This window comes from Gossypium arboreum, chromosome 8 (genome assembly GCF_025698485.1).
Source record: "Gossypium arboreum isolate Shixiya-1 chromosome 8, ASM2569848v2, whole genome shotgun sequence".
Taxonomy (NCBI): domain Eukaryota; kingdom Viridiplantae; phylum Streptophyta; class Magnoliopsida; order Malvales; family Malvaceae; genus Gossypium; species Gossypium arboreum.
Genome location: NC_069077.1, coordinates 134017607 through 134023606, shown reverse-complemented (window position 1 = coordinate 134023606; position 6000 = coordinate 134017607).

The window sequence follows — 6000 nt, the reverse complement described above, 5'->3', positions numbered from 1 at the left end:
GGGTTTTACCTAAATACTATCCTTGAGTCCGTAAAATGAATGAGTATACATATGGTTATACCAAGAAAAAGAAAAGCTCGATGTTTCCACATATCATCACACAGTAATTATGTCAGTTATCTTAGTGTAATTTCATTTGCATATGTTTCAAGGACTAGTCTAGGGACTAGGGAGTATTCATTTTCTTTGTAATTTAATACTAGCCTGCTAGATGTAAGCATCAACCATGTGTTGTCCTAAAAAAATCAAAATCATGTAATCCAACCAGAAATCGATTTCATTATAGCAGTTAATTAGATTGTTTTTGGTTTAAAAACAATTACATTTTGAATTACATTTTATTGGTTCAAAATCATGTAATTTTATTGAAAAAAGGTAAAATTACCAGCAGTCCTTATATTATATCTAGGATTACATTTTGAAAAAAAATTAACAAACTGATCTCTATATATTAGATCAAATAAGTCTTTCACTAAAATTAAGTGAATTAAATGTTTTTTCTTCAATAAAAGGATCAAAATGCAATTTGAAGTATAAAGTAAGGAACCCGTCCCTATTTTCTTCTAGTTTTTCTTCCAGCTGCTTGTGGATATATGTATATAAGTTACCATATTAAGCAAATACATATAATATGAATATATGTATAATATACCACGCAGATAGTAACACCCCGTATTTAGTAAACCCATGTTAGTCTAATTTCAAAGGGTTTTTGAATTTCCATTTTAGTCTATAAATTTTCAAGTTTATTACTGTACATTTTTTAATGTAAAAACTCAAATTACTATTCTTGTTTATCCTCGGATTATTTTTTAATTTCATGGCTGTTCATTGTTTGCAATTGTAATTTAATTTGTTGGAATTGACTCTACCATCGAATTTACGATTTCTAAGAGGTATGCATATTTAATTTGCTAAATCTTTATTTGATGTCTCTCCATTGAAATCTGCCATGTATTTGCCATGTGAATTTTTTCTACCCTATTTTTGTAATTTTGATTAAATATTTCTATATTTCTATCACGATTTTTAATAAATTAAATTATTAGTATAATATGTCTCATCTCCGATACAAATATTTAATAAAATATTTTATATATTTTTATAATTAAATTTAAATAATTATTGAAATATGCTCATCCGTTTTATTACAAATATTATCACCCGCTTTATCATCTAAGTTAAAACTTTTTATTCAAAATAAATCATAGCTTTTAAACTAAATACGGATGTTCACACAATGCTTTAACATGTACTTAAGAAAAGATGACTTGTAAAACATAAATTACTTGTAAAACATAAATTAAATTAAGTGTGGACTATCTGTACATCTATATTTTAACTGCACATATGATTTGTCAAATAAAAGCAAAACACATGTCTATATTAAAACAATGTTCAATGTTATTTTAATTAATATAATTTGGATTAATTTATTTAAATATTATTTAATTAATATAATTTTTATAAATATTATTTAATTAAAATAATTTTTTTCATGTGATTTTCCACATCGTCAAAATTTTTTTTTTTCGAGGTATAAAAATGGAATGTGAAGTAATAAATTTATTGTCAAGTTTAATATATAAGAACATATTAAATCTAAGAAAATGGAATGCTGAAAATAATTAAAATATTATATCATTTTAATATATAAGAATTTATACTGTATAAATTTTAATGTGCAAAATTTATAAGATTCTAAAATATATATACTTGAATACATCACTAGTACGTAAAATATATACTTGAACTCATATAACTTACATAACTTACATAACTTACATAACTCACATAACTTACTTACATAACTCACATAACTTACATAACTTATATAACTTACATAACTCACATAACTTACATAACTTATATTTACATAACTCACATAACTCACATAACTTACAGAACTTACATAATTTACATAACTTACATAATACATAAATATATATCATATCATAACTTACATAACTTAATTAGAGTTATAAATAAACAACTTACCCGTGTAATTTATTGTCAACTTTAGAATTCAAGAACTACGAAATGGACAGGAGTTGGATGAAATTGTCAAGGGTAAGCAACGTGTAATAGCCTAATTTTCATATTTTTACTGCAAGTAAGTTCAATTCTTGATTATTTCTTGAAATTTTTGTGTTTTTGTGACTTTTACAACTAGGTCCATTTGTTGAATTCATTAGTTCTTGATTCTATGAAAGAAATTGAAAGTTTCTATGAATATGTGCTGGAAGTATATGATGATTTGATATAGAATTAGAGCTTTAAATTGTTTATATGCTGATTTTATTGAAAGAATTGAATAGAAAGTGAATGTTTGGGACCTAAATTGTAAAAGAGTTTGAAGTTAGAGTTTTATGTGGAAATTCTAAATTTCAATAGTTATGAAATAACTTATAATGTCTAGGAAAAGAATTAATTGAGAAAATTAGTTTAATTGAGGGGTTAATTAAGTAAGGACTGAATTGTATGAACTGTGAAATTTGGGGCAAAATGAAAATCAACATTTTGCACTAAAACAGTTTTGGACAGCAGCAATAGTCTAACTTTGAAAAATCTCCAAAAATTTTAGAAATTTAATTAGAGGATGAATAAAATATGAAATTAAAGCTTATTGAGTCTAGTTTCTTATAGAAGAAACAGTGTAAGCAATGGAATTGTAAATCATGAGATATAATAAGTTTTGTGAGATAATATCAGAATGATTTCGGGTTCCCCTGTTCTGAATTTGGAAAATCATCAAAAATTGGAGAAAAATCATTAAGGGATTAAATTTATATGTTTAAAATCCTTAAAGAGTCTATTTTCAATAGAAATAAGCAAGAACATCATCCGAATCTTGTACGATGAGATAATTAATTCTTAGTTAAGAAGGGTCGGAACTGTCAGACAGCAGAATAGGGGCAACTTTAAAGAATAAACTGTACTTATTGGCTAAACCAAAAATTCTGAAAATTTTATGGTCATAAGATAAGTAAGTTTAGTTTCATGGAAAATTATTAGATCTTAATTTCGAGTTCTGTAGCTTAGATATAAATAATTTAGTGACTATGACGCAAATGGACAGTTTTGAATATACATAAGTAAATAGTGAAATTATTGATAATGTTACTTGTTGCATGTTATATAAATTAAGGATGTGGAATGGAGAGGAGGAGGAGGAAAATATGTATGAATATTCAGCTAGCATGGCTAATTTGTATGTTTTAGGCTCATGGACTAAATTGAATAAAAGTAAAATTTTATGGGCAATTTTGTAAAATAAATGTTAGAAATGACCAATTTGTATGAAATGAATTATTTTATTATTTAAATTACAAAATTGAATGAAATTATTAATTTAACTCAAGATCAGGGAAAAACATGTTTTAAGGATTAAATTGAAAAGTGTTGAAATTATGGAAAATTCTGACATTTTATAGAATTCATGGGTTGTTATCAATTTGTGTGAGAATAACGGCTGGAAATAAGGATTAAATTGCAATAATTTTATTTTATTTTAACCTAAGGATGAAATCGTCATTAATTAAAAGTTTAGGGGTAAAATGATATTTTTATTTAGAGCATTAGTTGAATGTATTATAACATGAAATAAATGAAAACGACGATCAAATTTCTTTATAAAGATCCGAATGACTTGAATACGAGACTTGAACGTGGAAAAGAAAATATATCGGATTAATGAAATATCTGATAAATGAATCGGTAACTCCGGTAATGCTCCGTAACTCTATTCCGGTGACAGATTCGGGTTAGGGGCGTTACACAACGCCTATCGAAATGGAGTACAAACTTTTCTAAATTTTTCATTTCAAAATGCAAGTCAAGAGAATATGATTCTTTTCCCGTGTAAGAAGTGTGGCAACATCAATTGGAATTTTCGTGAAGTTGTCTACGAACATCTAATTGTTGATGGCTTTATTCGAGAGTATAAAAAATGGATTTTCCATGGAGAGTGTACATCTAGTGGAACTTCTTCAACGATTAATCCGACTTATCCTGATACTGATTACCACCAGTATGTTAGACAAGATGACATGGAAGGTATGTTGTGGGATGCATTTAATATGCACAGTCATGGTGAGCAATCGTTTCCACCTGACTTTATTGCATCCGACGATTGTAATATTGGTGGAAATGTTTTTTGCGAAACGGGAACAAGTGCACCTGATGAGGAGCCAAATGAAGAAGCGGTGAAGTTCTACAATTTACTTAATGAAATGAATGAAGAACTTTACGAGGGATCAAAATATTCAAAATTGTCTTTCTGTATTTGTCTATTTCACTTAAAATGTTTGGGAGGATGGACCGGAAACTCTTTTACAATGCTGCTAGAGTTTTTGAAAGAGATGTTTCCATTTGCAAAAATCCCCCAGTCTTGTCAAGATATGAAGAGACTAATAAAAGATTTGGGCCTTGGGTATGATAAAATTTATAGTTGCCCAAATGACTGCATGTTGTACTGGGGTGATCAGAAGAACTAACAGTCTTGTCATATTTGCGGTAAGTCTCGTTGGATGAATGGGAATACAGAAGATGTGAATGAAGATGAAGGTGGGGCACGGTTAAGAAAGAAGCCAATCAAGGTTATGCGATATTTTCCCCTAATACCAAGACTTCAAAGGCTTTTCATGTCGTCAAAGACGGCCGATTCTATGAGGTGGCATAATGATCAACAAACCAATGATGGATTATTAAGGCATCCTGCTGATTTTTTAGCTTGGAAATCATTTGACAGTAAATTTCTAAGCTTTGCAAGCGATCCTCGGAATGTGAAGCTTGGGCTAGCAGCTGACGGCTTTAATCCTTTTAAAATCATGAGTACTTCGTACAATACTTGGCCTGTAGTGCTTGTTCCTTACAATTTTCCTCCATGGATTTGCATGAAGCAATCTTCATTTATTTTATCAATGATTATTCCTGGAGAGAAAGGTCCCGAAAATGATATTAACATCTATTTGCAGCCACTTATTGAAGAGTTAAAACAGTTATGGTCGGGTGTTGAGACATATTATGTATTAAGAAAGGAGAACTTTAATTTACGTGTAGCTTTATTGTGGACAATTAATGATTTCCCTGCTTATGCTAATTTATCGGGTTGGAGTACTAAAGGACATTATGCCTGTCTTTGTTGTGCTGCGCAAGCTTATTCGAAGTGGTTGTATAATGGGAAGAAGTCCTCTTACATGGGCCATCGTCGGTGGTTAGATGAAAATCATAAATTTAGATTTCAGAGGACTCTATTTGACGGTACTGAAGAGTACAAAGGAGCTCCTGAGCAGACCGTTGGATCTGAAATCTTGTTTATGTTAAAAGATATCAACTTTAGTTATGGGAAGATGAATCAACCACCTAATACGCAAACAAAGAGAAGATCGAGTGATGAATCTGATGATGAATCTGATGAAGAGGATGATCCTAATGAGGCAGACTTGTGGAAAAAAAAGGAGTATTTTTTTTTAGTTGCCTTATTGGGAGCATAACATTTTACGCCACAATCTTGATGCAATGGATATTGAGAAGAATGTCTGCGAGAACATAATTGGGACAATTTTGAATGTCGATGGAAAATCAAAAGAAAATCTTCAGAGTCAACTTGATTTAGTTGACATGAGCATTTGGCGTGATCTTCATCATCAAGTACTTCTGGATGGGAAATATCGGTTACCGCCTTCTATTTTTTCAATGTCAAAGAAAGAGAAAGAGGTGTTTTGCATGGTGTTGAAGGATATAAAGGTCCCAGATGCGTATGCGTCAAATATATCATGATGTGTGAGTCTTAAAGATCGAAGATTATATTCATTACAATCACATGATTACCACATCTTGATGCAAGATTTACTCCCAGTTGCTTTACGATGCTGCATGACAAAAAATGTGACGTCCTGTATAATTGAACTATCCAATATAATGAAACCTATTTGTGGCAAAGTTTTGGATGTTGAAGAATTTGAGAAAGTACAGGATTGAGCCACTTTGACTTTGTGT